The sequence below is a fragment of the Manis javanica genome, chromosome 9 (assembly GCF_040802235.1).
Source record: "Manis javanica isolate MJ-LG chromosome 9, MJ_LKY, whole genome shotgun sequence".
NCBI classification, from domain to species: Eukaryota; Metazoa; Chordata; class Mammalia; order Pholidota; family Manidae; genus Manis; species Manis javanica.
Window position 1 is genome coordinate 61,104,851 of NC_133164.1, and position 22,086 is coordinate 61,126,936.

The 22,086-nt window shown below is 39.9% G+C and overlaps 1 protein-coding gene across 4 annotated transcripts in view; it reads right to left on the reverse strand.

The window, feature by feature from the left end:
• The window catches only part of MC2R (melanocortin 2 receptor), a 107,789-nt gene extending 86,368 nt beyond the window's left edge, over window positions 1-21,421 (reverse strand). For all 4 annotated transcript variants that reach the window (XR_012121094.1, XM_073212705.1, XM_037025537.2 and 1 more), the window contains exon 1: window positions 19,985-21,421. The gene's annotated coding sequence lies outside the window, so the exon portion shown is untranslated. The remainder of the gene's footprint in view (window positions 1-19,984) is intronic.
• Window positions 21,422-22,086: the final 665 nt, after the last annotated feature.

Here is a 22,086-nt window from a genome sequence, read left to right on the forward strand (position 1 = left end):
TGTACACTTCAGATGGGTGAATTGTATAGTATGAAAATAACAAAGTTGCTTAAAAAAAGAAATTCGAGTCTGGCACCACATGGTACATTAAAGTTAAGAAATGTTATTTCTCAACCTATTGAATACCTCATCTGATTGTTTCGTACCATTTTTGCAGCTGCACAGAATTTTAGTAATTAAATTGTTTTGATATGAGGATCAGGAAAGCAATAAAAACTAATGAGGAACCTGACTAAATAACATAAAGCCCCAAAGGGCCAGACTATAAGGAATGGTAGAGGGAACAGCACATGCAAAGACAGAGAGAGGAACATTTATGAAAGAAAAGAATTATTTTAATAACACAGAAACAGGGTATGGGGGTGGGGGGCAGCAGGGCAATGCCGAACGTGAGGTAAGAGTCATAACAGGCAATCTCAGAGGGCTCAGGCTGCCCTTATGGTGAAGGGACACCCATGAAAGGTTCAGAGGAATGATACCAGATCACAAGCAAGATCACCTGACGACCATGTGAAGACTCAGAGAAAAGTTCTAGGTGGGAATTCTCAGACCCACAGTATCAGCATCACCCATGATTGGCAGAAATGCAAGTTCTCAGGCCCCATCCCAGATTCACTGAATCAGAAATGCCAGGAGTGAGACCTAGCAACCTGTATTTCAAGAAGCCCACCAAGTAAGGAATGCAAACTCTCAGGCAGAAGAAATACCATGAAAAGCTGTTACTCACTGAACAGAGGATAGAAGGCACATGAAGAGACCAGTGGTTGGATTTCCATTCCAGGACACCAACGAAACACCCCAAAGCGGTCACTGTTGATTTTTAATCCCTCACGGGTAGAAGAGGTTTTAATTTTTCTTCAAGAATCTCCTGCAGCATCATTGCTTTTAGGTATAGTGGGGGAAAGGTTTTCTTTAAGCCTAACTTGCTTTTCTGGGCCAAAGTTAAGACCATCCTGCCTTCTGTAACACTTTGTGCAGACATAAAACAATTAGTGTCATCATCTTCCTCTTCATCCCTCAGGCACTGGCATTCCCGATCTAGTCCTGAGTAGTCGGTCAGTGGTGCTTTCCAAAAGTCCAGCTCCAGCCACTCCCCCTCACAGGGACCCTTTCAGCAAGTGACTATCTTGTTCTCTTCTAAGCCTCCTGCTGTCTCTTCACACTCTTATTAATCATTCATTTAACATGCTTAAACTCTTAACGAGGCCTCCCAAGAGTCACAGAAAATGTACTTGGACAATACCAGAGCTGAGCAAGAGGATGTACTGACAAAATCAGGACTGAGATCAGGATACTGCTGGGGCACCTCCATACACAATGACATTAAGAAATTAGAGAAAGTCAGAAAAGTAATTGGGAGACAGTCTGGGTAAAAAATAATGAGGTGTTCTCAAATGGATACAGTAAAAGGAGGACTTAGAGTGAGAAGTATTTCAATAACCAACTCAAATATTGTGTAAGGAGCAGGTGTGGAGGAAGCACAGTCCCACTTCAAAAACATGAAACCTACGGGGCCTGCGGGGCAGGTAAGGGTGCCCAACATGCAGCTAAACAGAGGGCTTGGATGCCTGGAGAAAAAGAAGACGTCAAGATACAGGCTTCCAAATAACCACCCAGGAAAAACAGGGAAGCCATAAGAGTAGATGGGTTTGTTAGTGGTAAAGTTTCAAGAGAAAGGGAGGAATGGTTTAAAACATTTTTTGGGACACTTAAAGAGGGGGAAAGGGAATAAAACAAGATAGGAACCATGAAAGCAGCCACAGATGCAACAAGAGAAATAGACTGTATGGTGTCTCCTCCCAAAGAGATCAGCTTTGTTAGAGCAGGGCTGTGTGAAATATGAAAATATGAAAACAGAAACCCTAAAAGTAGCAAACCACTGACAACTTTTAGGAAAACAATTCAGCTGAAAGGAGAGAGACAGGACCTAGACACTTCAAAGGGTCAAAATAATCAGGAGCTAAGGAAGTAGAAAAAGGCAGTGTGGACACAATTTAATATTTTTTAAAACTCAGAGCTACAACATGCATCTTGCTCAGAGAGGTTTACTTGCCCACTCTAGCTCCAGTAGCACTTGCCGTCCCCTAATTCTCCTTCTGCCCAGTTTTATTTATTTTCAGAGCACTTGCAACTTCCTGTGCCTATTGTCTGTTCCCCTCTAGGAAGGAAGGGACTTGGTCTGTTCTGTTTATTACTATATCCCCAGTACTCAGAACAGCAGCTCTTTATTTTTTAATATTTATTCCTAAATATTCACTGCTTAAAATATTCCTGACCAAGACAGCATTTTGACCAATGTGTCAAATAAGTACCAAAAAGTGAGGGGAGTAAAGTATTAACTTGGAGCATGATATTTTTCCTTTTAAAAAAATGGGTGCCACATAGTATGATAGGACCAGTAGTGCACAACAAAGGTCAGAGCAAAGAGCGGAGTTAACACAATCCATGAATTATGCTTCCAAAACACTCCAACTCCACTCTCTGTCAGTAAATTGTCAGCCATTTCCTTACTGCACCATTATTTTGCTGTCATCATCACACAATTCATCTTAGATGGATCACAAAAATCCCCATATCCAGACTTCTCAGTAACAGCTTTAAGACATAATTTATGTACCATAAATTTCACCATTTAGTATAATTCTGTGGCTTCTAATATATTCATAGAGTTGTATAACAACCACTGTCTAATTTTAGAACATTCTCCTCACTCTAAAAGAAATCTGTACCCATTAATAATCATTCCCCAATTCCCTTTCCCCTACATCCCTGGAAGCCACTAATCTATTTTCTGTCTCTGTGGATTTGGCTATTCTTAACATTTCCATAAATGGATTCACCTAATATATGGCTTTCTGCATATGGATTCTTTCACTTAGCACATTTTCAAGGTTCATTTATGCTTTAACATGTGTCAGTACTTCATGCCTTTGTAGTGCTCAGTAATACTGTTGTGTGACATCATATTTTGTTTAACCACTCATTAGTTTATGAACATTTGGGTTGCATCTACTTTTTGGCTATTATGAATAATGCTATGACCATTCCTATGTTGATTTTTAAAGATAATTTTTATATATAATTATCTACTTGTAACAGAAATTCCACAAGAAAAATTTTACTTCTTGTAAAGAAATCTCTTAATGCATGCTTCAGAATTCATCAGTTGGAAAAGAGAAACACTTTCTACAAATTATGCATACTGACCTCTTAGGGGAAATTCAAGATTACTTAAAAAATGAGCTGTAACTTTAATAGAAGTCTGAGGAAAGTATCAGAATACTTTTTGGGGGTTTTTCTAAATTGATATACTGTACTAGAGCAGGCAGGGAAATGTGTTAAAACATTTTAAAAATAGCTATCAAAAATGCCACACATATACAGCCATTTATGAAAAAGGAGCCAAGAATATACAATGGGGAAAAAGATAATCTGTTCAACAGATAGTGTTGGAAAAACTGGACAGCTACATGGGAGAAACTGAACCAAGATCTTACACCACACAACAAAATGGATTAACGACCTGAAACCATAAAACTTCTTGAAGAAAATCTGGGCAGTAAACTCCTTAACATGGGTCTTGGTAATGATTTTTTTGGATCTGAAACCAAATGCAAATGTAAAGGCAACAAAAACAAAAATAAATAAGGGGGACGACATCAAACTACATAGCTTCTGCATAGCAAAGGAACCCATCAACAAAATGTAAAGACAACCTACAGAATGGAAAAAGATATTTGCAAATCATATCTGGTAAGCAGTTAATATCCAGAATAAAGAACTCATGGAGCTCAAGAGCAAAACAAACAAACAAAATAGCCCAATTTAAAAAAATGGGCAGAAGACCTAAATATTTGGAAAACTTCTTTTTCCAAAGAAGACATACAGGTGGCCAGGCACATGAGAAGATGTTCAACATCACTAATCATCAGGGAAATGCAAATACAGACATCATGTCATGCCTGTCAGAATGGCTATTATCAAAAAGACAAGAAGAATAAGCATTGGCAAAAATGTGGAGAAAAGGAACCCTTGTAGACAGCTGGTGCGAATGTAAACTGGTGCAGCCAGTATGGGAAAAATAATGGAGGTTCCTCAAAAAACTAAGAATAAAATTACCATATTATCCAGAAATTCCTCTTCTGGGTATTTATCTGCAGAAAATGAAAACACTAACTCAAAAAAGGTATATGCACCCCCTTATTCACTGCAGCATTATTTACAATAGCCAACATATAGAAACAACCTAGGTGTCCATCAATGGATGAATGGATAAAGAAATTGTGGTCCATGTATACAATGGAATATTATTCAGTCATAAAAAAAGAAAGAAATCTTGCCCTTTGCAATGACACAGATAGACTTTAAGGGCATTATACTAAATGAAAGACAGAAGAATACCTTACAATCTTATATAGAGTATGTAAAAATCAAACCAACAAGCAAGCTCAGAGATTCAGAGAACAGATTGGCAGAAGCAAGGGGTGGAGGATGGGTGAAACGGGTAAAGGAAGTCAAAAGGTACAAACTTCCAGTTATAAAATAAAGTTACAAGGAGATAATGTACAGCGTGGTGAGTATAGTTAATATTGCGCTGTATATTTGAAAGTTACTAAGAGAATAGACTTAAAAGTTTTCACCAAAGAAAAAAATTTTTAAAACTGTATATGGTGACAGATGTTAACTAGACTTATTGCAGTGATTTCATAATATATACAAATATTGAATCATGTTGTACATCTGAAACTAATATATATTGATTATATCTAAATCTTTTTAAATGGTTATGCTTGTTAAACACTGTGTGACTTTAAAGGATAAGCTTCAATTATTCAATATCCATGTATATAAAAATGCAGTTCCCCAAACTTGGAAAATACAGCCAAAATCCATATTTTTATTGAAAAATAGATGTGCATCTGAAAATGATGCATAATTTCTTTCCTAAGAAAATCCAAAGTAAGAGCAAATTTAAGGGTAGGTTTGATCCTTAAAAACACAATGATTTCTAAATAAATGAAATAATACATAATACTACCCAATATTTAGTTAACATTTACTATGTGCCAGACTCTGTTCTAAAAGTTTTACTTTTATTAAGTCATTCAAATTTTGACAAAAGCCCAGAGGCCTAGCTGGATTCTCTGCTCAGGGTCTCATAAGACTGAAGTGAAGGTGTCACCTAGGCTGTGTTCTCATCCATGGCTTGGGGTCATCTTGAAAGCAGATTCAGCTTGTTGGCAGAATTCATTGCAGTTGTAGGACCAAAGTCCCCATTTTTTTGCTGCCTGTCAGCCAGGATCGCTCACAGCTCTTAGATGCTCCCCTTCTAAGATACCCCTTTTTAAAGATGGGAACTCGGAGGTACCAAGGTTAATAAGCATGTTATGCACACTAGTATATGTGAAAACATCATAAAAGAGGTGTAAAAATACACCAGAGTACTACACAAATTCAAAAAAGTTCACCTCACAATGAAGCCAGCCAGTCAACAAGTTCTACTCATACTCACAAAATTTCTATAATCTCTGAAAAGTGTCACTCTTGAATATGAATCAATAGCCGATTACCACCTGAGATCTGATGAGTTCAAAGAACAAAGATCAAGACAAAGAAAAACTTGAGACACAGAAATAAAGAAAACATTAAAAAGAACTATTACATCCTCAAAAATGGGATTTCTCCATTAAATAAGAAATGAAGGTTACAAAAAGGAACATGCAGGGGAAAATAAAGGACTTTTAATAATTAATAGCAGAATAAAATATTCAATAGAAAGATTAGAAGGCAAATGTGAAGATGCCTCTTAAAAAATTAGGGAAAAAAAGATACCTGAGAGGGAATAATAAATGAAAAAAGATAAAAAATAATTGGAGGATCAAACATGAAATCCTTTTATCTGACCAACAGTTTACTTCTGTAAAACTGAGTAAATACAGAAACAGAAGAAAATATCCCCAAACCAGAGAACTTGAGTTTCCAGATTGCAGTAGACAGGATTCTAAGACAACCCCCAAGGGCTGTGCCTCTGTGGCTCATATATGCATAACCCCAACCCGGGAAAATGATGGATTTTACTCCTAAGATTAGGTAACATGATACAACAGACTTCAAGAAAGGGACATTTTCCTGGGTGTACAGGACCCAATAAAGTGAGTCCTCAAAAGGGACTGGGCTCTTCCTGCCAAAGCGACTGCAAGTATGAGAGAGCCTTTGGAGGAGACGGTTCAGCTAAGACCTGAAGGGGAGCATCTAAGAGCGGCGAGCGATCCTGGCTGACAGGCAGCAAAAAAATGGGGACTTTGGTCCTACAACTGCAATGAATTCTGCCAACAAGCTGAATCTGCTTTCAAGATGACCCCAAGCCATGGATGAGAACACAGCCTAGGTGACACCTTCACTTCAGTCTTATGAGACCCTGAGCAGAGAATCCAGCTAGGCCTTACCTGGAATTCTAACCTTCTGAACTAAAATAATAAATGGGTAGTGTTTAAGCCACTAACGTATGGTAATTTGTTACAGCAGAAAGAAAAAACACATAGACTAAAAAGTCTGAAGAAAAACGAGATTCTAGGAATCAAGAGCAAAGGGAGGATCCCATCTCACCTGATAGCATTTTCAGCTGGGCATATGGCTGCCTAGAATAAAGACTACTGCTCTCAGCTGCCCTTTAGCTAGTGTGACCACATGACTATCTCAGCCAATGGGACTAAGTGTCAAAAGAAACTTCAGGAATCTTTCGGAAGAGGCAGTTTGTACATATTCTTTGTACCTTCTTCACTTCCTCCACCCTGCTTCCTAGAATTGGGATGCCCTCATGATAAGGTCACAACTCATCTAGTAGAATGAGCTAGAAGAATGTTTGCATATTTGCCACGAATATACCTACCTACCTATCAAGACTTTTACATGCAAGAGAAATAAACTATCTTGCTGCAAATTATTATATTATCTGTCATTCTAACTGATAACCTTCCGGTGATTAAAAACAACTAGACTGGAATCTCAACACTGGAATCTAGAAAACAGTGACACAGTGCCTTCAAAATCGAGGGAAAGTGATTTCCAACCTAGAAATCTATACAAAAACAAACTCTCACTCAAATACAAAAGTAAGGAGCATTTTCAGACATATGAATTCTCAAAAAATTGACTTTCCATGCAAGCTTTCTCAAAAAGCTCCTTAAGGCTGTTATTCCACCAAATGATAGAAAAATCAAGAAGGAGGAAACCCAATATAAGAAAGTGAAGAGAATTCCCAGAGTGACTGATAAGTAAAGCTCCAGACTGACATCCATGTGTCAAGTTCTAGAGGGAAACTAGTCCAGGTTAGAACAAGAGGACACAGGGCATCAGGAGAGCTATCTCCAAGAAGCAATCATTACACAAAGCATATGACTGTAGGAGGACAGTACGAGAAAACAAGCATACAACCTATGTGGCTCAAGCTAGCAAAGCTGTGATAATGAAAACTCAGTGTTTATTGAACCAAAATCCAGTTGTGAAAGAAGAGCAACAGGAAAGGCAAAGTAGTTCTGGCAGGGTTTAAGACAGGGAGAAACACGGAGAATCAAACACTCATCCAGAGGTAATAAGCCAGCAGAAAATCTTAAAAAAAAAAAAAAAAGAATCAGTGACATAAGTGTATTTAGATTCACAAAGAAAACAGAAATAACAGCTGAGAAATAGTAAAGTGGCACCTCTCGGAAAATGTGAAGCAGAATAAGCAGGTGTGAGACAAAGGCCAGTTTATTAGTCTCATAATATTGCCTGACATCTAAAATGAAATACATATGCACAGATATGTACACACAGGGTTTTTTTTTAAACAGACAACTCATGTAGCCTTAAAGATTATTAAGACATACTAAATATTGCCTAACATGTGTAAGGCAGAGACACATGATCAAGTTAATGAAACACTTAAGAACTAGCAATGCCTCTGAAGTAAGCACAAGAAAAGCGTTAAGTCACAAGTTAACTGGGACTCACAGATTCCACCTGGTATTCAGAAAGCTGGAAAGGGCATCACTCCTACTCCAGCAACAAGAGAAAGAAACTAGATGATCTATAAAACTATAACTTCTTGAATCCATCAAAGAACTAAATGGCAGTAAAGGTGTTCCACGCACCTTCCTCTTCTGTTTCCCCCAGGAGAGGGGCATGCTGACCCCTGAAGGGACTGCTCCCAGAAAGGCACCAAGTAAATCTGAGCGGAATAAAGGGTGGGCTGTGGTCAAAGCTGTGATGCACTGCCCAGACCCCCTCTGAAGAATAAAGGGCTTATTACCCCGCATGCTGGGAATCCCTGGGAAGCAGCCTTTAGCTGTTCCCCACTTCAGGGATTGTCTCAGCAGAAGGAAGCCACTCATGCAAGGTCCCATCCTGTCCCAAGAGTGGTCTGCCACCACCCACTGACTGTCCCCTGGGATCAAGCACTCTCACCCCAGGTTAGGACAGCTTGGAAGGGTTATCTCTACTGTAGAGCTCCCCATGGGCAGCGGGGGTGCCCCTTAAGAGTGCATCATAGCTTGACTTCAGCCTCTGCCAGCTCCCACTTACTTCTCCTTCCATAGGTGTGACCCTAACACAGCAACACACCTGTTGCACGCTAATTCCCAGATCAGTCTACTTCCTGCAGTGCCTAACATGCAAGAAATAGCAACGTTTATACCTGTGCTTCGAGGCTGGCATTTTCCACTCAATGGAACAATACAGGTCAAGTCCTCTGGACCGTACCTGACACATAGTGGACATTCACTGCATAAACGTGGGAAATGGTATCACAGGGAACAAGACAGATCAGCATACATAAACCTCAGGGTTATATTATATTTATCTTCTAAATGCCAAGTGAGAGAGAGAGTTCCTGAGATACAGACCACAGAAAGCATTTGTTTTCACGCATTATCAGCTTTGCTCGAAAACAGCAAGTTAATAAGAAAGGTCAGTACCATAATCCAATTATTTACCATATTGACTGTATCCCTATTTTCAACTGATTAAGATGCGAAACTTCACAATTCTAATCGCATTTGAAAAATAAAGAACAAATGTTAAATATATCTTAAAATTCTGGTATACTGACTTTTATTAAGGAACACTAGAGGTCGCTAATGTACCAAGAAAGGCCCCTCACAAAACTTTGGGAACTGTTATTTTATATATTCCAAAGGACAAGAATTTAAAGTGCTTTATAATAAGCCAAATCCCTTTTCAACTCATCACTCTATTTATTAAATCACAGAACCTCACTAATATATTTTAAATTATCTTCATGGTAAAAGATCACTTTGGAACAAGGTAATTTGATTCCCTTCATGAGCACAATTAGAAATGAAGCTTTTTGCAAATTCAATCATGCCTAAATATTGAGCACATGAATTTTGAATGTTTCCTATGTGATGCAATCATTTTGCCTTCAACTAAGTTTTATTTTCTAATATAAGAGATTGTATGCTAATGTTCAAATCAAACTAAGGCCCAATTTAGCACACTCTCATGTTCCAAGTTCAAGAAAACAGCAGAAATGGCCAAATGTGTGAAGAACAAAGTACAGATAACTGAAGTGATCTGATATGTAACTACTCAGATGAGCAATAAGACCTGGGCTCCTGGAGAATACAAAGAATGAAATACGCTAATTCCTTGAGAGCAAGATTAATGCAATCTAGTTTTTGACTGAAATGAATTGAAGTGCTGTAGTGTGCTTGGCAGAACTGGAAAAGCATAGCTTCCTTCCAGTTGCAGGAACTCAGGCAAGAATTTATGGAGACAGCACTTGAGCTGTACTTTCAAGAATGGTGGACTTGGGCCATGTGGAAATAGATGGCAAAATACTTTAGGTACTCAGAGAATGAGAAGGTGCAGGGCTGTGAAGGTGAACAGTGTTGAGTAGGACATGTAGGGGTCAAGCAGATTCAATTATGTGCAACTCATTTTTGAAACCCCAGAGTTAAGCATAGCAAATAACCCACCACCTCTGCTTTTTGCTGCCTGACTATAAAAGGTACTCTTTTCTCAGCTTTAGTGAAGACTCTGTATCTGGTTCACAAGTTATCACCATATGAGCAAACAGACTGGAATGGTATAAAATGTACTTATTCAAACATGCTTATAGCACATACAGAGTAGATTCATGATAATATATGTAAAAATTAATTAAATCTAGTCATTAGAATGAAAAGTGTGAAATACAATAAATTCATTCTTTAACTTGTAAATGCACATAAATCTTCCAATTATGGGATTATGTAATAACTCTTGGGGATATTAGACTATGGTTAATAATCAAACAAGAAATATATCCTTTGTCATAGTTAATTTATAAGATCATTCAAATGATCAAAAAAAATTATCAGGGAAAAGGGGTGAAACAACTTTTGGCTATGGTGGCATACAGAGATAAGAGAATCATCCTGAAAAATGAGGATAAAGTTGGACAAAATTACAAAACTAATCATTTCCTGGGACTGGATATCCACTAATGACAAACAACAAATTAAGAAGCATACTCAACCAGAACTACAACTTCAGGTGAGAACATCAGGGGTCCTAGCTGCTGGCCACAGACTATTCCCCACCACACCCCTCCCACCCTGCTCCACCCCCAAGTTTGATGGGCCAGGAGTGGCAGTGAAAATCAGCAGCTTTGCCCTCTGAGAAATTAACTTGATTTGCAGGAAAAGGCCAAGAATTATTGTCAGTAAAAGTAGAAAATCCAGGAGGAAACGAGTGGGAAAACCTACAAGTCTGGTAGCATGAGGTTGCTTTTCCCCTTAGATGTTTTAACGCTCTGGTGCTGCTGCAACACATCACTACAAACTTGGTAGCTTAAAACAACAATGACCTTATAGTTCCGTATTTCAGCAGCCCAGATGGATTCACCAAAATGGTATCAGCAGGGCTGTGCTCCTTTCAGAAGCTCCAGAGGAGAATTCACTCCTTGCTTCTCCAGTTTCTAGAGGTCACCCCTTTCCTCCATTTTCAAGCCAGAAACATTACATTTCTCTGACCATTCTCTCACAGGCACATCTCCCTTTCACTCTTTTTCTGCCTCCCCCTTATACTGTTAAGGACCTTTGTGATCATGTGGGGCCCACCCAAATAAGCCAGAATAACTTTCCTATCTTAAGGTCAACTGTTAAGCAATCTCAATTCCATCTGCAACTTTAATTTCTCCTGGCCATGTAACCTAACACATGTTCAGGTCCGAGGGATTAGAAGGAGGACCTCTCTGGATGGCCATTATTATGCCCCTCTCATAGGGCAAATGGCAAAACAGCCTGGAAATGAGAACCAGAGAAGGATGATAAGCTGCCCACACATTCCTGGCTAACTATGCAGGAGAAACGAGAGGGCCCTGCAGAAAGTAAAAGCAGAGGCAGATGTGAGAAGTGCCCATATTCTTACAGCACTCCCCAACCTCCACAAGCAGAGGGGAGAAGCCTTATGGGATAGAATACTCAAGCACAACCTCCTCCCAGATGCCAGCTGACCATCTATCTATGTAGATGTGGAGCAAACTCTAAGAAACATCTGCAGTATTATAACAAAACCACCACACACTGGTGGGCTTAAACAACATTTCTCACAGTTCTGGAGGCTCGGAAATATGGGGTCAAGGCACAAGCAGATTCAGTGTCTGCTGAGAGCCTGCTTCCTGGTTCACAGAAGACTGTCTTTGCACTGTGTCTCCACACAGCAGAAGGGCCAAGAGCTCTCTCGGGTCCTCTTCTACAAGGAAACGAATCCCATTCAAGAGCGCTCTACCACCGTGACCTAATAACCTCCCAAAGACCCCATCTCCTAACATCATCACATTGGTCATAAGGGCTATCAATTTAGGGGGACACAAACATTCAGTCCATAACAGAAACCATGCTAAAACATTAAAACGTCTCTAAAAAACAAAGCGGAGATATCAGCAGGCCAGGCACATTCCAGATTTCACAGATAAAGGCCAGAAAAATAGAACAACAAGCTCTAGGGAGAAAAGTCAGAGTTCAGAGTTGCTGAACTGTATTATAGAGAATGTCTTGTTTTCAATAAAAATTTGTGAAACAGGAAAAACAAACCAGGGAAGTATGATTCATAGTTAGAAAAAAGCAGGTAACAGAAACTGACTTTCTGTTGGCCCGTATGCAGAATGTAGCAGATAGAGTGCAAAGCTGCTCTCCTAAGATGTTGTAGGAGTTTAATAACCAGGGGAATTGCAATGGTACACTGAAGAATCCTGTTAACACAAGAGGTGGCAGCAAAGGTGGAACAAGGAACAAAAAGCCTGAGACTATGATATAGAAAATGAAAAGTAAAGATGTAAATTCAAAGTTATTATTAAATTAAATGTGAGCAGACTAAACATTAAATTAAAAGGGAGAATTTGTTGGGAGCCAAGATGGTGGCATGAGTAGAGCAGCGGAAATCTCCTCCCAAAACCATATATATTTTTGAAAATACAACTAATAAAACTATTCCTAAAAGAGAGACCAGAAGATGCAATACAACAGCCAGGCTACATCTATACCTGAGAGAACCCAGCACCTCATAAATGGGGTAAGATACAAGCCACAGCCCATCGGGACCCGAGTGCACCCCCAATCCCAGCTCCCCGGTGGAAGGAGAGGAGTCGGAGCGGGGAGGCGGTGGGAGCCCAGTACTGCTAATACCCAGCCCTGGTAATCCGCACCAGGAGTGCAGACACACAGTGCGTGGTGTGCTGGATGTTAGGGAAACGGAACAGTAAAATCCGTGAGTGGGTCCCCAAAGCCACCGACCCTGGGACAAAAGAAAAGTGAGTGCTTTTTGGAAGTCTTAAAGGGACAGGAGCCTCATAGCTGGATGGAAGCGTCCCAGCGCACTCAGCCCAGCAGATGGGAATCCCAGGGAACTCTGGGCGCTCTAACCCCCTGGGCAGCAGCACAGCTCTGAGGCCCCTCATGGTGATAAACAGCCTTCTGCCTGTTCCCCATCTGGCGCAGCCCCGCCATAGTGGAGCAGCAGCCTGAGACTGGCCACGCCCACAGCAGCTGCGCAGAGACTCCTCTGCAGCTGCCTGGGCCAGACTCAGAGGCCCCATTGGCATGCAGCTGCCCAGAACAAGCCGCTAGGGGTAGCCATTCTCACAGGAAAGGAACGTGACAGGCAAGCGGGAAAGGACTTTGTTCTCCCAGCTGACACACACACCAACTGCCTAAGACTACATCTATCACCATGAAAAGGCAGAAGAATTTGATACAGACGAGAATAACCCAGACATCCCGTGAGAGGGAACCTGGGGAGATAGATTTAACCAATCTTCCTGAAAAAGAATTCAATATAAAGGTTATAACCATGCTGATGGAGCAGCAGAGTAAAATGTAAGAGCTAACAGATAAAGTTGGGAGGGAGAATACAGAAATAAAACAATCTCTGGAAGGACTTAAAAGCAGAATGGATGTGGTGCAAGAGGCTGTTTATGGAATAGAAATCAGAGAAGAGGAATGCAGAGAAGCTGACGCACAGAGAGATAAAAGGATCTCCAGGAATGAAAGAATATTAAGAGAATGGTGTGACCAATCCAAATGGAACAATATCCGCATTATAGGGATACCAGAAGAAGAAGAGAGAGAAAATGGGATAGAAAGTGTCTTTGAAGAAATAATTGCTAAAAACTTCCCCAAATTGGGGGAGGAAATAGTTCCTCAGACCACGGAAGCACAAAGAACTCCCAATAGAAGGGACCCAAGGAGGACAACACCAAGACACATAATAATTAAAATGGCAAAGATCAAGGACAAGGACAGAGTTTTAAAGGCAGCCAGAGAGAGAGAAAAGGTCACCTACAAAGGAAAACCCATCAGGCTATCATCAGACTTCTCAACAGAAATCTTACAGGCCAGAAGAGAATGGCATGATATATTTAATGCAATGAAACAGAAGGGCCTTGAACCAAGAATACTGTATCCAGCACAATTATCATTAAAATATGAAGGAGGGATTGAACAATTCCAAGACAAGCAAAAGTTGAGGGAATTTGCATCCCACAAACCACTTCTACAGGATATTTTACAGGGACTGCTCTAGATGGAAGCGCTCCTAAGGCTAAATAGATGTCAACAGAGAAAATAAAATCACAGCAAAGAAAGCAGCCCAACCAAATACTAACTAAAGGCAAAAAATAAAATCAACTCACAAAAGCAGTCAAAGGAAACACAAAAGAGCACAAAATAAAACACCTAACATATAAAGAATGGACGAGGAGGAATAAGAAGGGAGAGAAATAAAGAGAATCATCAGACTGTGTTTATAATACTTCAATGGGCGAGTTAAGTTAGACAGTAAGATAGTTAAGAAGGTACCCTTGAACCTTTGGTAACCACGAATCTAAAGCCTGCAATGGCAATAAGTACATATCTTTCAATAATCACCCTAATGTAAATGGACTGAATGAACCAATGAAAAGACACAGAGTAATAGAATGGATAAAAAAGCAAGACCCATCCATTATGCTGCTTACAAGAGACTCACCTCAAACCCAAAGACATACACAGACTAAAAGCCAAGGGATGGAAAAAGATATTTCATGGAAACAACAAGGAGAAAAACGCATGTGTTGCAGTACTAGTATAAGACAAAATAGACTTCAAAACAAAGAAAGTAACAAAAGATAAAGAAGGACATTACATGATGATAAAGGGGTCAGTCCAACAAGAGGATATAACCATTATAATTATATGTGTACTCAATACAGGAGCACCAACATATGTGAAACAAATACTAACAGAATTAAGGAGGAAATAGAATGCAATGCATTCATTTTAGAAGACTTCAACACACCACTCACTCCAAAGGATAGATCCACCAGACAGAAAATAAGTAAGGACACAGAGGCACTGAGCAACACACTAGAACAGATGGACCTAAGAGACATTTATAGAATTCTACACCCAAAAGCAACAGGATAAACATTCTTCTCAAGTGCACATGGAACATTCTCCAGAATAGACCACATACTAGGCCACAAAAAGAGCCTCAGTAAATTCAAAGATTGAAATTCTACCAACCAACTTCAACTTCTCAGACCACAAAGGTATAAAACTGGAAATAAACTGTACAAAGAAAGCAAAAAGGCTCACAAACACATGGAGTCTTAACAACATGCTCCTAAATCATCAATGGATCAATGACCAAATTAAAATAAAGATCAAGCAATATATGGAAACAAATGATAACAACAGCACAAAGCCCCAACTTCTGTGGGACGCTGTGAAAGCAGTCTTAAGAGGAAAGTACATAGCAATCCAGGCCTATTTAAAGAAGGAAGAACAATCCCAAATGAATAGTGTAAAGTCACAATTATTGAAATTGGAAAAAGAAGAACAAATGAGGCCTAAAGTCAGCAGAAGGAGGGACATAATAAAGATCAGAGAAGAAATAAATAAAATTGAGAAGAATAAAACAATAGAAAAAATCAATGAAACCAAGAGCTAGTTCTTTGAGAAAATTAACAAAACAGATAAGCCTCTAGCCAGACTTATTAAGAGAAAAAGAGAATCAACACACATCAACAGAATCAGAAACAAGAAAGGAAAAATCACGATGGACCCCACAGAAATACAAAGAATTATTAGAGAATACTATGAAAACCTATATGCTCACAAGCTGGAAAACCCAGAAGAAATGGACAACTTCTTAGAAAAATACAACCTTCCAAGACTGACCAAGGAAGAAACAGAAAACCTAAACAGACCAATTACTAGCAATGAAATTGAATCAGTAATTTAAAAACTACCCAAGAGCAAATCCCCCGGCCAGATGGATTTACCACGGAATTTTATCAGACATACAGAGAAGACATAATACCCATTCTCCTTAAAGTTTTCCAAAAATAGAAGAGGAAGGAATACTCCCAAACTCATTCTATGAAGCCAACATCACCCTCCTACCCAAACTAGGCAAAGACCCCACCAAAAAAGAAAATTACAGACCAATATCCTTGATGAACATTGATGCAAAAATACTCAACAAAATATTAGCAAACCAAATTAAAAAATACATCAACAGGATCATACATCATGACAAACTGGGATTCATCTCACGGATGCAAGGATGGCACAACATTTGAAAATCCATCAACATCACCCACCACATAAACAAAAAGAAGGACAAAAACCACATGATCATCTCCATAGACACAGAAAAAGCATTCGACAAAATTCAACATCCATTCATGATAAAATCTCTCAACAAAATGGGTATAGAGGGCAAGTACCTCAACATACTAAAGGCCATATATGATAAACCCATGGCCAACATCACACTGAACAGTGAGAAGCTGAAAGCTTTTCCTCTGAGATCAGGAACAAGACAGGGATGCCCACTCTCCCCACTGTTATTCAACATAGTACTGGAGGTCCTAGCCACAGCAATTAGACAAAACAAAGAAATATGAGGAATCCAGATTCATAAAGAAGTCAAACCGTGACTATTTGCAGATGACATGATATTGTACATAAAAAATCCTAAAGACTCCACTCCAAAACTACTACAACTGATGTCAGAATACAGCAAAGTTACAGGATACAAAATTAATACACAGAAATCTGAGGCATTCCTATACACTAACAATGAACTAATAGAACAAGAAACCAGGAAAACAATTCCATTCACAATTGCATCAAAAAAAATAAAATACCTAGGAATAAACCTAATCAAGGAAGTGAAAGACATATACCCTGAAAACTATAGGACATTTTTAAGAGAAATTAAGGAGGACACTAACAAATGGAAACTCATCCCATGCTCTTGGCTAGAAAGAATTAATATTGTCAAAATGGCCATCCTGCCCAAAGCAATCTACAGATTTAAAGCAATCCCTATCAAATTACCAACAGCATTCTTCAACGAACTAGAACAAATAGTTTAAAAATTCATATGGAACCACCAAAGATCCTTAATAGCCAAAGCAATCCTGAGAAGGAAGAATAAAGTGGGGGGATCTCTCTCCCCAACTTCAAGCTCTACTACGAAGCCACAGTAATCAAGACAATTTGGTACTGGCACAAGAACAGAGTCACAGACCAGTGGGACAGAATAGAGTCTCCAGACATTAACCCAAACATATACGGTCAATTAGTATCTGATAAAGGAGCCATGGACATACAATGGGGAAATAACAGCCTCTTTAACAGCTGGTGTTGGCAAAACTGGACAGCTACATGTAAGAGAATGAAACTGGATTATTGTCTAACCCCATACACAAAAGTAAATTCAAAATGGATCAAAGACCTGAATGTAAGTCATGAAACCACACAACTTGTGGAAAAAAACATAGGCAAAATCTCTTGGACATAAACATGAGTGACTTGTTCATGAACATATCTTCCTAGGCAAGGGAAACAAAAGCAAAAAGGAACAAGTGGGACTATATCAAGCTGAAAAGCTTCTGTATAGCACAGGACACCACCAATAGAACAAAAAGGTATCCTACAGTATGGGAGAATATGTTCATAAATGGCAGATCCGATAAAGGGTTCACATCCAAAATAAATAAAGAGCTCACGCACCTCAACAAAGAAAAAGCAAACAATCCAATTAAAAAATGGGCAGAGGGGCTGAACAGATACTTCTCCAAAGAAGAAATTCAGATGGCCAACAGACACATGAAAAGATGCTCCACATTGCTTGTCATCAGAGAAATGCAAATTAAAATCACAATGAGATATCACCTCACAACATTAAGGATGGCCACCATCCAAAAGTCAACCAACAACAAATGTTGGCAAGGTTGTGGAGAAAGGGAGACCCTCCTATACTGCTGTTGGCAATGTAAATTAGTTCAACCATTATGGAAAGCAGTATGGAGGTTCCTCTAAAAGCTCAAAATAGAAATACCATTTTACCCAGGAATTCCACTTCTAGGAATTTACCCTAAGAATGCTGCAGCCCAATGTGAAAAAGACAGATGCACCCCTATGTTTATCACAGCACTATTTACAATAGCCAAGAAATGGAAGCAACCTAATTGTCCATCAGTAGATGAATGGATAAAGAAGATGTGGTACATATACACAATGGAATATTATTCAGCCATAAGAAGAAAACAAATCCTACTATTTGCAACATGGATGGAGCTAGAGGGTATTATGCTCAGTGAAATAAGCCAGGTGGAGAAAGACAAGTACCAAATGATTTCACTCAAATGTGGAATAGAAGAACAAAGGAATAACTGAAGGAACAAAACAGGAGCAGAATCATAGAACCCAAGAATGAACTAACAGTTACCAAAGGGAAAGGGACTGGGGAGGATGGGTGGGAAGGGAGGGATAAGGGGATGGAAGAAGAAAAGAGGCATTACTATTAGCATGCATAATGTGTGGGGGAGGCATGGGGAGGGCTGTGCAACACAGAGAAGACAAGTAGTGACTCTACAGCATCTTACTACGCGGATGGACAGTTACTGTAATGGGGTTTGTGGGGACTTGGTGAAGGGGGGAGCCTAGTAAACATAATGTTCCTCATGTAATTGTAGATTAATGATACCGAAAAAAATATATATGTAGCTGTATCTCTAAATAAAAGAAAGGAATAAGAAAAAATTCAATGAATACTGCACCATGTTATCATTCAAAAGTGATTGACTGTATTCTTCTACCTACTTGTCCCTTCTAAACAAGTATCATGTCCCTTCGTTGCAGGGGAAGAGTGAGGGAGCAATGTTTTATAGAAATAACATCTAGATGCTCAGAATTATAGGTGTAAATATTGCTCAAATAATACTTGCAAGAGCAAAAGCCTCTGGAGACATGGATTAGTTAATCACCAGAAATTTCAAACAGTGAGATATTTACCAAGCGTCATCTGGTAAAAAGGCTCTGGCAAAAGCCTACCCTGAGATACAACTGCTTCAGATACGCTACTCAACTTGAAGCAAGCAGTTATCTCCTTTTTTGAATACCATTTGTTGGAAGCTTTGGCAGAGTAGATCTGCCTGAGAGAACAGAAAAAAATGATTTAAAAAAAGTTACTGACAGTTTTCTCCCTCCCCACCCCTCACTGATTGTTGGTACAGCTTCTAGTTCAGAACTAGGGATGAAGGTGGATTTTCTAACTCTTCTGTAATGAGTACGGAGATCTTAAAAATTTCAGGAATTATAGCTACCACACTGTCTGCAAAAAATTCATTATCAGGGTTAGAACACAAACATTGCTAGCCCTCGAAACAAAAAGTATTTTCCAAATACTGAATGAAAGGGTTAGGATATTCTGAACTCTATATCCACAATCTATCAAATACAATGCTAGGGCAGAAATTTGCAGGGAAAACACATCACTGATTTTAAAGCTGATTTTATTATGCTATCCACTATCCACAAAAGCCTAATAGCTAAATTTGCAGTACTCGAGCCGACTCGTTTAATTATTACAGTGCCAACAGTTCAACTTCACAATAAGGGGTAGGGAAAGGAACGCCTTCGACGACTTACAATATTAACTAAACCAGGATAACTCTTTTTGACGCCTCCCGGCTATCAACAGGGCTACCGGGTAAATGAATTGTTTCCACCGTGCAGCTGCAGCAGTTTCTCAATCCCTCTTAACAGTGGTTCACGCTTGTCGAACTGACCACGCGGTGTCTTGTGGGATGGTCACGTGGACATCTCGTGACTTCCACGGGGAATCGATCCTCCCCACATTAGGAAATAAGTTATGAGGCGCGCAGTAAAGTATTGAGAAAGCATGCAGCTGACGATCTGATAGGGAATGCGTGTGACACATGAACCAAGTCGGAGCCCGCAAGTGCTGGTGTAACAAATGCCAACATCTTGCTACTTTTAACAACTAGCTTCCTCACAGCTCTAGCAGCCAGGTGCCGCCGGAATGCAGCGCCCGGGCTCGGAGCCCAGCGTCGCCCCGCCACCGCTCCGACCTTCCTCGGAGCCGCGCATGATGGACGCGCGCACCCTACCAGGCGCGGACAGACCGCCCCGACTCCGGCTCTTACCGCCGGAGGACTCGCAGCCCCACGCAGGGACGAGGTTCGGGGTGCGAGGGAAGCGGACACAACTGTGCGTGGTGGCACCGCCGCTCCGCGCCGCCAGCCCTACGAGCGCGCGCGCCCGCTTTGTGCACGCCAGGCTCTGCGGCACGTGACCGGCGCGCGGCGCGGGTTCCGCCCCCTACCCGCTCGGTCCCGCCCGGACCCCCGACACGGGTTCCAGTCTTTGCCACCAGCTGCCAGGTAGGGCACAGCCTCCGCGCCCCGCCCCCCGTCACACCCGACGGGGGAGAAGGGGTGGCCCGGGCTCTGAGGACACCGAGGAGCTGTGGCGGGGAGAGGAAGCCTCCCCAGTTAAAGCAAATATAAATACTGGGTTAATGCTCTGCAAATTTGTTATTAAGCAAATACATCACCCAGCTGTCCAGATTTTTTTCTTTTCTGCTTCGGTTGCGACTTTACCCATGGGAACTTCGCTGGCAGTGTAAATTAGCTACGTCCCTTTTTCTTTTCACGGGTCAAAGGATGATCGCAAAATGCCATACAGGTGTAACGGTTACAAGCTAATTATGAGAAATGCTTAGAGATGAGGATGACAAAATTTCCTTCACTTCCTCCCCCCATCAAATCTTTCATAAAGGGTCCACTCTTCAGACTCGATTCACAACAGGTCTAGGAATTAATGCAGTCTGCAATGTGAAGGTTCAAACTCCAGTATTATTACAACCTTAAAAAATATATGCACAACTAAAAAAGACAAAAAAATAAGTACTTGAAAATGTTTTCAACTTTCCTGTATTTTCCAATGTATTTAATGAACATGTTCTTTTGTAATGAAAAATTAATAAATATTTTTAAGGGACCATAGTTTTTCAGTCAATTGAAGTCTAGAAAAGTATATTGAGAACCCACTGTAGAAGGATTGGGTCATTGAACCATATCTAATACATCATGTGGCAGATGTCTCAGAATGTCTTTGGAGAACATAGAGGGCATTGTTTGTATATCCCAGTCTAGAATCATCTTTTAGTAATAAAAGATGTCTCAGAATGTCTTTGGAGAACATAGAGGGCATTGTTTGTATATCCCAGACTAGAATCATCTTTTAGTAATAAAAAAGGCTTGACTAGCATATTTCAACTGCAAAATGTGTGGTAACTAAGGCAGTCACATTTGCCTTGCAAAGAAGAAATCTCAGGGTTTATTTTCTAAGAATACTAAATTATCTTCAGAGCCAAAATAAAAATTGATGATTGAAGTAATTTTCCACATGATTCCACAAAAGCCTTCATTCTTACCATGCTGATTCAATTGCCTAAATTCACTACTCTCATTTTTTCAACTCACTGTACTCTCTCCTTGAGTTAGTAAATCAAGACTAGGAAGATGAAGGTGATAGCAGGTAATTATTACAATGACCCATAAAAGAAGTTCCCGTGTTGCTAAGATCATTAATTGTAATTCATTTTTACAGGAGTCTCTTTGGTATTTACTTTAAAAATCTTTAGGAAAAGACATCTCTCACATTGTTATTGCCAACTAGTTTGGACAAAAACACAAGGGTGTGATAATTATTGTAGAACACTGCGGTCCACTGGAACTTTCTGCAATGATGGAAATGCTCTGTAACTCTATCTTGTCCAATACAGTAGTCACTAGCCACAACTGACTACTGAGCTCATGAAATTTGACTAGAGTGACTAAATAGTTGAATTTTTTATTTCAATTTAAATAGCCACATATGGCTAGCAGCTACCATCTTGAACAGTGTTGTTCTAGAACAACAAAGCAACTATAGTTGATCTTTGAACAACCCTTGAAGATTTGAATTGTGTGGGTCCACTGACGTGCAGATTTTTTTCAGTAAATGCAGTGCAGTAAATGTATTTTCTCTTTACGATTTTCTTAATATTTTCTTTTCTCTAGCTTTATTGTAACAATACAGTATATAATACATACACAAAATATGTGTTAATCAACTGTTTATGTTAGTAAGGATTCTGGTCAACAGTAGTCTATTAGTAGTTAAGTTTTGGGGGAGTCATAAGTTGTAAGTGGATTTTTGTGGGAGGTCAGCACCTCTAACCCCCATGTTGTTCAAGGGTCAG